Source organism: Taudactylus pleione, unplaced genomic scaffold, assembly GCF_031769625.1.
Source record: "Taudactylus pleione unplaced genomic scaffold, aTauple2 ptg000230l, whole genome shotgun sequence".
Classification (NCBI taxonomy): Eukaryota; Metazoa; Chordata; class Amphibia; order Anura; family Myobatrachidae; genus Taudactylus; species Taudactylus pleione.
In genome coordinates, this window is record NW_028284632.1 from 5,713,088 (window position 1) to 5,726,981 (window position 13,894).

A 13,894-nucleotide genomic window follows, 5' to 3' on the forward strand; every position below is an offset into this window, starting at 1 on the left:
AACTCCCTCTTTTTCCTCCAGAGAGTTCCCGGATAGGGATACTGGTAGCCACTATGTGGATCAGGCTCAATTGTGTTATTACAATGACAATTAGCTGAGAATTGTATCATCACGTCCCCTTTTCCGCCTGTTTCTTATGGGTGGATGATATGCTAGAAGATAACCTGTTCTTCCTCAGATTTGTGAGTCTCCCAGAAACAAGAGGATATAGTATGGGCCTGAGTGGAGATTGGAACATTGGTGAGGGGGTATTAGTCTGCGTAGTATAGCTGGAAGTAATGCAAGCTCCAACTAAAAGTGCATTTTTAGCAAGCATCTATAATTTAGATAGATAGATAGATAGATAGATAGATAGATAGATATGAGATAGATAGATAGACACAGACAGACAGACATACCTTTAATCTCCATATCTGCTCCATCGGGTTGGGCAATGAGACAAGGGAGCTGAGACTTCCCAGCAGGCAGCCCGGGCACAATAATCTGTGTCGCAGTGTTGGTGGTCTTTCCACATAAGTGTCTGCACTCATATACACAAGTCATAAAGTTTCTTTTCAGTACAGACACAGTTTTGGAAGAGGAACTCAACACTGGTCCAGCGCTCTTAAAATATTGCTTTGAAATTGCTATTTTGAAGGGAAATATTTTTCTATTTGAAAACCACTGTGGTATTACAAAACCACTTGGTTTGGATAGTTAAAGTAAAAGAAATCCCAAGAAAAGCAATATGTGATAATAAAACTCCATTTAGGAGACATCTATTCCTGCTATATGGGTAATGCACAGTATACTAACACATATATTCTACAGTATTAGCTGCTGTCGAGCTGCCATAATGATAACTAGCAATGGGACGATTCTTAGATCGAGAAGAAATGTATCTAACCTTCTAAAGAGAAGCAACCAATCAGATTATAGCTATCATTTATCTAGTACATTCTATCTAGAATTTGGTTGGCTGTTGTGGATAATCTCTAGAAGGTTGTCACCTTTAGAAGGTTTGATAAATCTTTCCCATAGAAGCTGAGAGAAGAATTTATTATAACGGTACTCCATACCCTTCATAGTTCCTCACGTTCTGAAAGATACAAATTAGGGTAAAACAAGTTTATACTCCTTTTCTGTCATACTCCAATATTAGACCTTGCCAAAGCATATCTAGCTTGTTAGTGTTCTTCTCAGAGGACCCCAGAGGGTGGCATCAATGTGAGACCAGCATTGCATGGTGCCATAAATTGCATCATAGCAGCACTGCCCAGATTTGTGTCTTCAAGCTTCCGGACTGCCCACTTCACTGGGGAAGTGGGTGTGATCCAGCAGGCTGATCTAGTCTCTGGGAGAGCTCTCCACATTTCGGGAGTCTTCCCGGAATTTTCAGGAGAGTAGGCAGGTAAGAGCCAAGTAGAAGGTTACTTGTGCTCCTGGGTTGTGGAGTTGGGTGGATATGGAGGGGGGGGAGGAGGAGGAGGGGTAAAGGGTCTGTGTATGGTGGTGAATTGTATAATATTGACTATACTTTGAAGAAGGCTGCCAGGCCGAAACGCATTGGAGACCCTACACCCACCATCCGCTATCCACCAAACATCACCAGCAACACAGTGACTCGGACCGCAACGGTCAGCAAGGCCTGACCCGAAGTCCTCGCACACCACACCGGCAGCATATCTAACAGACACGTGGAGCCACCACCTATCTGTAGTCCGTCTGCACCCTACAGGCTTGTAGGTCATATATACGCGCTGACGGCACCCAATATCCAGCGCACAACATAGACCACCACGGGACCGTGGGACGGATCCAGCTCCGACAGCCGCACCGCATTGCAAAAACATCACACCCAACAGGAGCCCAGGCAGCAACAGTAAGACGAGCATCCCCCTGCACGGAACCCACAGGATCGTGGAGGAATTACAGCTGCCAGCAGGTGACATTGACTTACACCATAAAGTGTGGGATCTGCTCCCCAACATGGACCGTGTACACCTACCGGTAGGTAAGCATAGTACATCACCAGTGTGGGATGCCGCTTACTTGAGGGACTCCTGTCATTAACAATAAGGTAACCCGGGTTCCTAAGTCTGTACACCATAGGTCCAGCAGGGAACGTGCAGGAGTAAGGACCGCACATAAAGGAGCCCCCTGAAAGGGTCTACCCACTTCCCAACAGAGGATTGGACCTGACCACTGTTAACAAAGAGGATTGAACTACCAAATACCCATCCAATCAGCCAGGATTTCACTATCCTCCATCATCATCTCCATACCTAGGGGAGCACTGTATCTCCCTCAATAACAATAGGTCTGGTTCCATTCATACATTCGCTAGCCTCTTTATTTGTTCACTTTGCCTTTGGTCAGATACTACCCACTCAACCTACTGATTGTCACGTCTTCTACACCCACCCCTATATTTGACATAATCTCATATGCACACAGCTAATTACTAACGCTACCACTATACCATAGACGAGTCAATATTATACAATTCACCACCATACACAGACCCTTTACTCCTCCTCCCCCGCCCCCTCCTCCATATCCACCCAACTCTACACCCACAACCCAGAAGCGCACGTAACCTTCTACTTATATACTTCCATTTGTTAGTAGGCTTAGGTACCCTGACTGTACATTGCAGCACCACCCCACTTCCCATCCCAAATGTTCCCCCCTCCCCCCTTTCGAATAGACTTACCCCCCATTTATCACCATACCTTGAAGCATGGCCCACTCACTATATAATCTTGATACAGGTAAGGGCCAAGCCCTGTCTCCAATCCAACAGACCACTATCTTTTTTTACACAGGATATCTACCTAAACAGTCCAGTGACATTATAGACCATTGAGATGTATTGAAATGCTCTACTTTGGCTCTCTTGCTTCATTTTAAAATAGGCAAAAATTTGCAGTTATTTGACCATCAAAGTTTTCTTAATTTCTCTGATATACTGGCATGGGATTAAAATGCAAGCGTTTAGCCGCTGGTTCAAATCCCGACAGCGGATGCCCGACAGGATCAAGATCCTGACAGGGGCAGGTAAGTACCCTAACCTTCCCTGTCCCCCCTCTAACCCTTAGTGGTGCCTAACCCTAACCTCAACCCCTTAGTGCCTAACCCTAACCTACCCCCGGGAGTACCTAACCCTAACCCCCCCTTACCACTCCCTAAACCTAACCCTCCCCGGGGGGGTGCCTAACCCTTCCCCCTAGGGGTGCCTAACCCTAATCCCCCCAAACCTAACCCGCCTAGACTCCCTAATCCTATCCCTCCCCCCCCGTCGCGGCTAACGCTAAGGGCGCCCCGGACTTACCTTCGTTCGGGATGGCGTCCTCGGCGTTCCGACGTCGGGATTATAATAGGTGTCGGTATTTCGACGCCTATCATAAATCCATAGCCGGCATTCCACTGTCGGGATTGTGACCGGCGGCTCATATGTCTGCATCCCGGTTACACTTCCTAGTGACTCCATCAACTGCATTTTCATGAGTGTTACTTCAGTCCACAAAATGGCTGCTCTCACTGTCTATATGACAGGCACAATGAATACATGTAGAGAAATTATGGGTTTTTTTGTAGAATTATTTTTTGTATATATGTTTGCTATTTAATCCTGCCCCATTAGAGTTTGCAGTCTAAATTCTCTACACACACACTAGGCCCATTTTTGTCAGCAACCAATTAACCTACCGTTATGTTTTTGGACTGTGAGAGGAAACTGGAACACCCGGAAGAACCCACGCTAACAAGAGGAGAACATACCTCAAATTTACTTCCCCTTTAATATTTTTTCCTTGTCTGTCATCTGTTATGTATTCTGTTTGGCTCACTCAATGTATTTAAATTTTTAATAACATTGTGTGCACCCCCTACTATCAGGGATTATTTTCCAGTCAGAATTTTTTAAAGAATACTTTCAACCACATGTAATTTTCCAAATTCCGTAGCTCGATACCTCTTTTTAAGAATTAACCAAGATTGGCAAACGCGTAGCTCTGAAAGTGGTCTCACAAGTCTAGCCAGCGTTTCGGATGACTTCTTGAACCTAAAGCAATCCCCAGCGATAGTGCATACTCCGGTGTCTGATTCCAGTCTGAGCCATTTAAAAAGCAAGCTATTGATTTTGGATGCGCGTCGCTGCTTAAAGTTTAACAAGTCAGTATTGTAAGCTAGTGATCTTTTTTATTGTTGTTCAAGAAAGATTCCTTTGTATCTGAAAGGCAGCGACCAAGAGGTTAAAGTAGAACTTTGGTGTATATATAGTATTTAATTTTGTGAGAGATTGAATTAGTAAAGCGAAGAAGGATGACTTATTTTCCTACAAGAGCTTGTGGTCATCAGGTAATTTATTTCTGTAATATTTATTGACAACCGACATTGATTAAAATATAAAACGTTCAGCTGTTTTCTGACCAAGAACAATACAGGCTGGATTTGAACCTCTAATGTCTAGAGGTCCGCCACAGTTGCATTCCTCTAAACGTGCCAGGTTCTCTCAGGATAACAAGGATAACGTTCCTAAAATTATTATGAAAGACATCAGAGGCTTAACAAGCAATGGTTCGACCATAATTGCAGGCAGCATGACCACAACATCGTTCTATTAAAAAAATAAAGGTTTTAAAGTTTACGCACAAAACCGCATGTATAACAAATTAGTGGACAGTCGTGAGAGATTCCAGAGGCAGGGAAGGAATCCATGGGAAGAGAGCCGTAATAAGGAATGGACAAAAACATTGATCGCCATAAAGAGTTGCGTATATATGGTTTATTTTATTTCTTTTGTTTACGCATAGGACTTTATGTGAGACCCCCATAAAAGCTCTTTTTTTGGAATGCTTTGAAATGGATGACCCATGCACATTTTCTTCCATCACAGCCACTGACATCTGTAGTTTGTTCTTTGTCAAAGTTGACCTTGCAGTACAGTAGTTTCTCTGATAATTATCCTACTTGTTCGAGAACTAAAAATCAGCAATCAAAAATAAAAATAATTGAACAATTAAGCATTTTTTTCCCACTGATTTCACGATTCTCCAATCCACCGATATGCAAACATTACATTACAAATAGTTTTCAGTGATTTGCAGATCATTATCAGCAATGATCTGCAAATCGCTGAGGAGACTTCTAGAATGTCAGTGATGTTGTGTGGCAACAGTAGTTTCTGGCTGTAATTGGTGAAATACGAACTCCAACGTGTATCGGCCTCCAGGCCCTCCTCGGGGAGTTATTGAGCGCCATCTTTGGCGTGGTTCCCTTAATATAGTATCTGGTGCCATCTTGGTTGTGGCATACATGTGCTTAGAGGGGTTTGCGGTCGCCATCTTTAATGTGGTTTTTAGTGTATTGACGCCATCTTGGTTCAGGGAAATATTGAAGTATAATAAAACTCAGTCTTTGGTATTGATCTTGTCTATACATTGATCTTGTTTACATTGGATATAGTCACCTTGTATATGGAGTATGTGGTGATAGTAGATTCTTTCTCATGTTATTATTATATAATATGTAGAGACAACTTGTATTACCCTGATCCTATTGTTTGTTGTATATGTATAGACTGACAGTGATTGGGTTTTTAACTGGTGATCACTGCTTTTATCTCATTCTCTATATTGAGACCATTGGCTTTAGAGGTTTTCAGAGTGAAAATCCACCTTAGTTCTTCTTTATGAGGTGCCTTTTCAAAGTCCCCCCTCTCCAGTTCTCTTCTATAAGGCGGATCCCAATGAATTTGAGGCCCTCAAATTGACTATGGGTTTCCTTAAAGTGTTGGGAGAGACTATGGGTACTCCCCCCCTCCCCTGCTGTGGAGGAGGCTGCTGCACAATTCGGCTCTGGGCGGCGGTCCTAGGGGCAGTGATGGTGAACTGTGCAGCTGCACACAGACTCCTCCAGCACCGCGGGGCCCAGCATGGTCTGCCCGGCGGGCTCCTTAAGAGAGACCCCCTTTTAACCCAGCCCTGAGTAAGATTGTCTTTCATTTCTCCCAATATAACAAAAGGATGGCGATAACTAATATAATAATTAAAACTTTGATAAATGTAAAATTTTTTTTGTATTTTAATCCTAGTGTATTACTGGGGATTTAGGGGCATCATCACCAGTAGTCAGGAACCATCCCTTATATCTACAAGTCTCACCCCTTGGTGGGCTGCACGTGTTAGCTGTGTTCATACAGTTACTTCTGCGCCACTCTGTGAACTCCTGGACTAAAGCTGCTTTTTTGTCCGTCAGGAGCGATATTTACAAAACGCCACAAATCTATACGTCCTGTTGAACTTTTCCCCCCCAGGAAACATGTGCGGAGTAAAACAAATAACAGATTTAATCTGACTGCAGAGATTGTATTCTTTTCAGAGGACTCATTGAGGAAATCACTTTCCCAAAATGTTTGATATCGTCTGCAGCCTGTGCCCATGTATGAGTTTGTTTTCATTCGCTCTGTTCGGTGGGACATAAATATATCTTCTGTAAGACTCTTATAAAAAGGTAATTCAGCTGATTTTTTTTAGCCCAGTTGTAATAAGATTTCTGTATCAAAGCACAAGGATGACATCAGAAGTATTAAATCATTTACTCGTATAGTACAACACTTACAAACTGTCATAGAGAAGGGGGGAGATGTATCAAATCTTCGCGAAAGATATAGTGAAGTTGCCCATAGCAGCCAATCAGCTCCTAACTGTCATTTTATAGACTGTACTACATAAATGATAGCTAGAAGCTGATAGGTGGCAATGGCCAACTTGTCCACTTTACTGTATCTCTCTAGGAGGTTTGATACATCTCCCCTTTTAACTTATAATTCAGATAATTGGTTCCCCCAATTCAATAAATATATTCTAAAAGTTGCTTTGGAAAAAAAAAGCATAGTTGTCTGTAGTTCCGGAATATCCAGGAGACTCCATAATAAGGGGAAGACTGGCCAGACTTCAGAGAGAGTGATCACATTTCCAGGGAGCGCTCACTTGCTGGAAGGTAGCCGGGACGATTGCGTGACCCTACTATGCATTGAGGTGGGCGGCACTTTGGTATTGTGACTGACCCACACACTTTTTACCAATAATCGTCTCTTCAATGGCTGTCCGCCTTGCCTCTGTATGTCCCGGAAATAAGGTTGGAAACGTAAATAAATATTAAATGAAGTAAAATAAAAACAAAAACAGCATTTTTTTATGTTTTTGTATACATTATTCTCTAATTGCATAGTAATACAGGAAAGATAATATAATATTCTGACAAGTATAATAAGTTCCATGAGCATTAGTCACAGGTCTTTATATGCAACCAAGATGAAAAGGAGCCTCCTAGTGCAATAATCACATAAATACACCTAAACATGTAATAAAAAAAAATATATATACATGCATTACTTGTGTCTCCAAAATAATTGTATAGTGTTGTTATAAAGTACACTATAATTGCCATTATTTTTCTTTTGGGCCGATGTTCTATATGGAGCCTTTATTGAATCTGAAACAAATATACTATCCATTGAATAATCCTGAATTCCTTTATATATATATATATATATATATATATGTGTGTGTGTGTGTATATATATATATATATATATATGTATATATACTCGTGTGTGTGTGTGTGTATGTCATTATGGTATGCAAATATTCCAAAATACGGAATATTCTGATATCCAAAATGCCCCTGGTCCCAAGCATTTTGGATATGGGAGACTCAACCTGTACTGCTATAAATTTTACATGTGGAATTCCCCTTAAAAAATCACAAGATTGCCCCTGATGAAAGTAGATGGTTAGTTGCCATTTCATTCAGTATATTTATGCTATTTGCACTGAGGTATAAATAGGCCGGTCACAGGTCCTAGGGGTATGTAGTCAAGTAGCCGGCGGTTGATATGCCGACCGCCAGCTTCCCAACTGTGGAATCCCGGCATGGGAGTAATGATAGGCGTCGAAATTCCGATGCCTATCATTATCCACCTGCCGAAATCCCGACGCCCGGCATAACGAACTAAGGTAAGCCGAGCTTCGCGAGCGGACAGCCTTGGGGGGGGTAGGTTTGGGGGCTCCCGGGGAGGACTCAGGGTTAGGCCCCCCCCAGGGAGGGTTAGGGCTAGGCTAGGAGAAGGGGGGGTTAGGGTTGGGCACCCCCGGGGGGAGGTTGGGGTCAGGCACCTCCCCGGGAGGGTTAGGTTCAGGGTGCGGGGAGGGGGGGTTAGGTTTAGGCACCCCTGGGGGGAGGTTAGGGTTAGGCTCAAGGAGGGGAAGTTAGGGTAGGGCACCCCTAAGGGAGGGTTAGGGGGGGAGAGGGGTAGGGATAGCTTAATTACCTTCCCTGTTGGGATCTGCGCTATTCGGGCTGCCGGCATCGGGATTTTAACCGCTGGGCTCATGTCCGGTGGTCATTCATACCGATCCCGTCCTAGGAGAAGTGAAATTTTGAGTTTGATCAAATCGCTTCCTCTGTACATCATCCTAAATACATGTGTTACAAAGGTATAAATTTATGTGGACAACACCCTTTATAAATAACCATTAGTTTTATATCAAGTTACTGTCCAGTTACCATATGTTCAAAATGCACAAAAAACTGATAGAAAAGCTGACAAGGAAGAAAAGACATAAGAAAACATTGTTATAACATTCCTCAGTTAGCGTTTTAGCAGCTGGGATTAAAGAGATGTCCATCGTGCTCTGCGCTGTCTCCACCAGCAGTTATGACCTCAGCACGAAGGCAGCAATGAAACTCTATAAAAACCATGCTAATATCCTACCGTAACACAGAACCGTGTATGTTGGAACCATATATTGTAGCTACAAGTAATGGGTCAAGAAGTCTATATTTCCCTCAGTATTACAAGAGTTTCTGAAAACTAAAATAAACATTGCATACTGTAAACCTCATACCGAAAAGGAAAAACAAAAAACCAAAGCTACAAGTTTTATTCTTTAATTAAGAAAAATTTCCTCTGGCCTAAAACAGAAATAATTGTGCCAAATTTATTTCAGATTGCTCATTTGGGCCAAGCTACACACCAATGAAAATTGGAAGTTGTAATGAAAGTTAATGCAGTTTGCGGTGGCTCAGTAAAGAGTCGTGTTTTCACTTCTCCGCTCTGTAGGAGCGCAGTCATTTCATAACGTTGGCCAAGATCTTCTGTGTTGCTCTTCCAATAAACACACTGACAGTACCTCCATTGTGTATTATATAAAACCAATATACTGCCTTAATGGGGCATGAGAATTAACCTGATACATTTCACCTTATTGAAATATATACATTCAACATGTATGTAATATTTATATATATATTAATGCATGTAACATTTATATGAATGTTGTAACAAAAACACACATTAGTTATTTTTAGTGATTAGTTATCACTTATAAACCATTACTGGTGAGGTCACCACTTACTAACTAACTGGAAACACTTGTGTATTTGTAAGGGATGACATACAGTACTCCTAATGTATATATAGCAGTTCTAGGGGTAGATTTACTTAGCTTTTAAAAAGGAAAAATGGTGATGTTGCCCATAGCAACCAATCATTGCTCAATTAGAATGTCCTAGATAAATGATGGCTAAAATCTAATATATGGGCAATATCTCCACTTGTTTTTTGTAGAAACGTTAGTAAATCTACCCCCTAAGCGTCTAGCTATGAAAGCACTATACAGTTGTTTTCTGTAGTCATGTCTGGGACTTTATGATAATTGTAGTTAAAGCCCTTCCTCTGGTGTACGAGTGTGCATCTGAATGCGCAAGGACTGTGATGCCCACTTGTACATCTGCAGTCGCAGCTATAGGAAGCACCATCGGGACTTGCACCAGCCCCAAGCTAGGGGCAGAATCTTTGTAAGTGTATGGCAGGGGTGGGGAAACTTTTTTCTGCCGAGGGCCATTTTGATATATATAACATTATTTGCGGGCCTGGTGCAGGCCACGCCCCCTCTGTGTGATGTCACACAGGGGCAGGACACAATCGTCGGTAATTACAGCAATGCCCGGAGCAACCTGAGGATCCTCCGGTAAGCTGTTAAGGCAGCGGTGTGACCATCTGAAGTGTCCTAAGGTCGCCCCAGGCGGCACTTCTGCACAGATTCTGGCTGCAGGGCGCTATTCAAATGAGGCTAGCAGAAAAAAGCTCAGAGGGTCAGACCAAATGATTCCGGGGGCCTTATACGGCCCCCGTGCCTGAAGTTCCCCATCCCTGGTGTATGGCCTCCAATGTACGCGATTAAGCATCTGAGTTCGCAACCGCTCTTCTGACATGCTAGCGTTGCTCCCATAATCCGGAATATCTTTGTTCGTCTGCATTGCCACTTCCCAGTCACCGCGCAGGAACGCCCAATACATTCCAGAGCTCGGGGTGCTCAATCGGTACTGCCATCCTGTAGGCAGACACCATGGGGCAAATGCGCCGTACAACTTTTTAGAGGTATAGATACATGCGCAGTTGCAAAAAAAAGCTAATTTACTGTACGTTAACATCAGAACCTCAGACCTCCCTGAATCAGGCCCTTGGTCTCTGTGCTCACAAGGCTCTTTATTCTATACTCATTAATTAAAAAAAACCTGGGAAGTACATTATCCAATATCAAACCAGGCAACATTTCTGATTTTGGCGGGAACCATTCGTCCAGCATTGTGGGGGCATCAGGGTGTTTGGGAGGCAGTATGCAGCACGGGCAGGTACCACCACTACATGCAGCAGTAAAAAAAAAATGTTTTTCCACTAAAAACATAAATGGGAATGAGGCCACACCCATATGAAACGGCCACGCCTCCTGTGTGATGCGATTACGCTTATCATCTTGATTTAGACTTGTCAATGTCGGGAGGTATATACCAATACACATATAATCTTGTTTGGAATGCTTGGGAATTAGGGTTTTATGAGATTTGTCACTGGCATTCCCCCATCATTAAATAATTTAGCACTCTATGTAAATATACTTATGTGTTAGTATATCTGCTTTTGCACTTAAGGCACGCTTGAGTGCACTGTTACTATATGCATACACTTGCCTTTAGAGACCGTTATCATGGAAGTGTTCTATTAGCACCTATTCGCTAGGTGCACAAGTTTCTTTAAACACTGCATACCTGTGGTCTTTTAGTACACTCTTCTAAATCAACATTTCCTTAGTACTTGCATTTAGCTATTTGTTTTCTATAATTAAATAACCCAGGAAACTAACAAGGTATTTTGCTATAGCAAACTTCACACCTACACAATTTCTAGAGTTGCTCCTATATGCACTTATTACAGAACTCATTAATTATTCATTCATCTCCTCTGGCAGCTTCAGGGGCGATATATAGAATTATGGAACAGTGCGTGCACGATTCTTTCGGGCTATTCAGTCATCCACAATGTGCTCTCGTGATACGCGGCTACGGTTATTACAGAAAGGAATCTTTGCTCGATTTCCTGCACGTATGTATGGGGTACAAGAAACAATGGGCCTCATTCAGAACCACTCGCAAGCGCTATGCGCTCGCAAGCGATTCGATGGTGAGGCACTGCGTCCGTGCGGCATGCGCAATTCGCGTGCGCGAGCCCCGGAGCGAGTGAGAAATTCACACGCTCTGGGGCTCGCTACAAACGGGGCGGCTGTCGATGTGGATCGACAGCTCGCCACGTTTTGTAGGCGGGGAGGGGGGGTGGCTGGACAAACGGAGGCGTTCCCGAAGGAACGCCTGCCGTTTGAGGGCGGCCCTACTGACATCACTCGTGATGTCAGTAGTGAGCTTCCTGCTCTATTAGAGCAGGAAGCTCACTGGGGCTTGCGGCAGACGAGACCCTACCGCAAGGGTCTCGTCGCAAGCCTGTTGGTCGCGATGGTCGCGACCATCGCGACCATCACCTGGCCGCTCGCAAAAGCTGTGGGTGGTCACCCACAGCTTAGCGAGCGGCCAGGAGGCCGGCTAAAAAAAATAATCGTCCGCCCCCATTCAGAGCTAGCGCTCGCTCTTTGCGAGCGGCTCTGAATGAGGTCCAATGAGCGTAGATGCATTGCTGCAGAGTGCCTTCATGGCCGTTCCAGAGAATTGTCCCTATATACGTCATTCATAACAATACAAACCTTTAATTTGTATTCGATTGCAGAGACAGGCACAAAGCAACTATTTACACCTAAAGACTACTCATCATTGACAGCCGACGAACGATATGTCGTCCTGTCCGTCGGCAGGTGTATACAACTATACATATGATATTTCTGTGAGCCACGTCGTTGCGAGCAGCTTAGCTATTCCATCTAAAGCTGAATCAGGCCCATATTGTGTTGGCCGTGCAGCATGGCAGATCTGCCTGTGTGTAAGGACGATCGACTGACCCGTATGCAGGCCGCAGGAACCAACAACAATGACATCACGACTGCTTCTTGCGGTCAGACATATCAGTTGGCTGATTGGTTAGTGTGTATGCACAGCCACATACTTACCAAATCGATCAGTCAGCCGGCTGGCTGATCCGTCGGCCAAGTGTATAACCCGCATTACAGATGGAATAGTTTCTGGTGGGGGAGTTCTTGAAAGATTGAAGGTTGGGTTGAGTATGGTCTGGCGAGAGGGAGCTCTGTGCAGTATGTTGGCATTGTGCTAAAGTCAATCTCCCCCTAAATATAGGTTCTGCAAAGAGCCTACTGGGGATTCTCTGCCTCACCGGCCAGGTATTCTTATATGACTTCTGGCTGTACAATTAGAGCTTACGTTTAACTGCCTTATTTATCAGCCAGCCAAACATTTGGCCGTCAGCTCCTGGATACATATTAATCAATGCACAATTTATCTTGTAAAATTTATGTCAACAGTTGCTGGAAACGTTGTGAATGCGACCTGGCTTCCAAAATGTATTAAATTACTAAGTGTGCAGCAATTCCTCTTTTAAAAACACAATTGAAAAACTATAAGCCATGCAATGGATCACAACAGTAGATTAAATGTTAGCGAATGTTAAATGGACACAGCAATTATTTCCAACAGGAGCGTGTGGGCTGTGGTGATCGGTATGAGGAAACGTATGCTGGGCTGGTGTCATTTTAATGGCTTAATCCAATACTGTATATATAGCTGATGTCCTTTTAAATCAAAACGGGTAGTGCAATAAATGAATCTGCTGCAGAACCTCCGTGGATGGAGCGCAGCCTATTACAGTGTAGGCTACAGGATCCTGAATAGAACATCCACCTCCCAACCATCCTGATTTCAATGGACATGAGTAAGCTGTCCTATCCCACCGCCAGCCTGTTTGTCCCGACTTGTGTCCATTGTGCCCAGCACAGAGGAAGCTGGTGTGTGCAGCAAGCCAAGGGTGCTTTAAGAAGCGAGGGAGGTTGGGGATGGCATCACAATATAGAAGGACAGCGTAAGGCAGGTGCAATCTGACTGATCCAGTTTAAACCCCGTGGTTGTGGTAGCAGGATACCTTTAATAATTATGATGTTGGTGTCAGTCATTAGTGTTAGCCTATAGGGTTCCTCGGGGGTGTGGCCTTGCTGGTATATTAGGTCTGTTATCCAAAGACTCCGCCTCTTTGTTTCTGGAAATCCCACCCTCCCTCCCTGTTTGTGGTGTGTTGCTTGCTAGGTGTGTTGTGGCGGAAAGAACGGTAGTGTGCTTTTAGTTATACAATTTAGATGGGTGCGCTCTCCTTGATCAATGATAGGCCAGGAACGTCCCTACCGGGAAATGACACAGCCCGTCCGGGCGTGCTTTTTGCTGGAGAGTTGTGTTTGGTCTGCGTGTGTTTTGTGGGAGTGTCCGTTCTTTGTTGTCCTCCACCATACTAACTTTAAGCTCACAATCAATTTCAATTGGCAACTTCTAATTATTTAATTTGATAGCCCAAATTCAATATTATATTAATTATTAATTAATTAGTAATAGTCTAATGTCA

The 13,894-nt window shown here is 43.6% G+C and overlaps 1 protein-coding gene across 1 annotated transcript in view; it reads left to right on the forward strand.

Moving 5' to 3' along the window:
* TRABD2B (TraB domain containing 2B) overlaps positions 1-13,894 on the forward strand; it is a 363,603-nt gene that overhangs the window by 285,846 nt on the left and 63,863 nt on the right. The window lies entirely within an intron of this gene.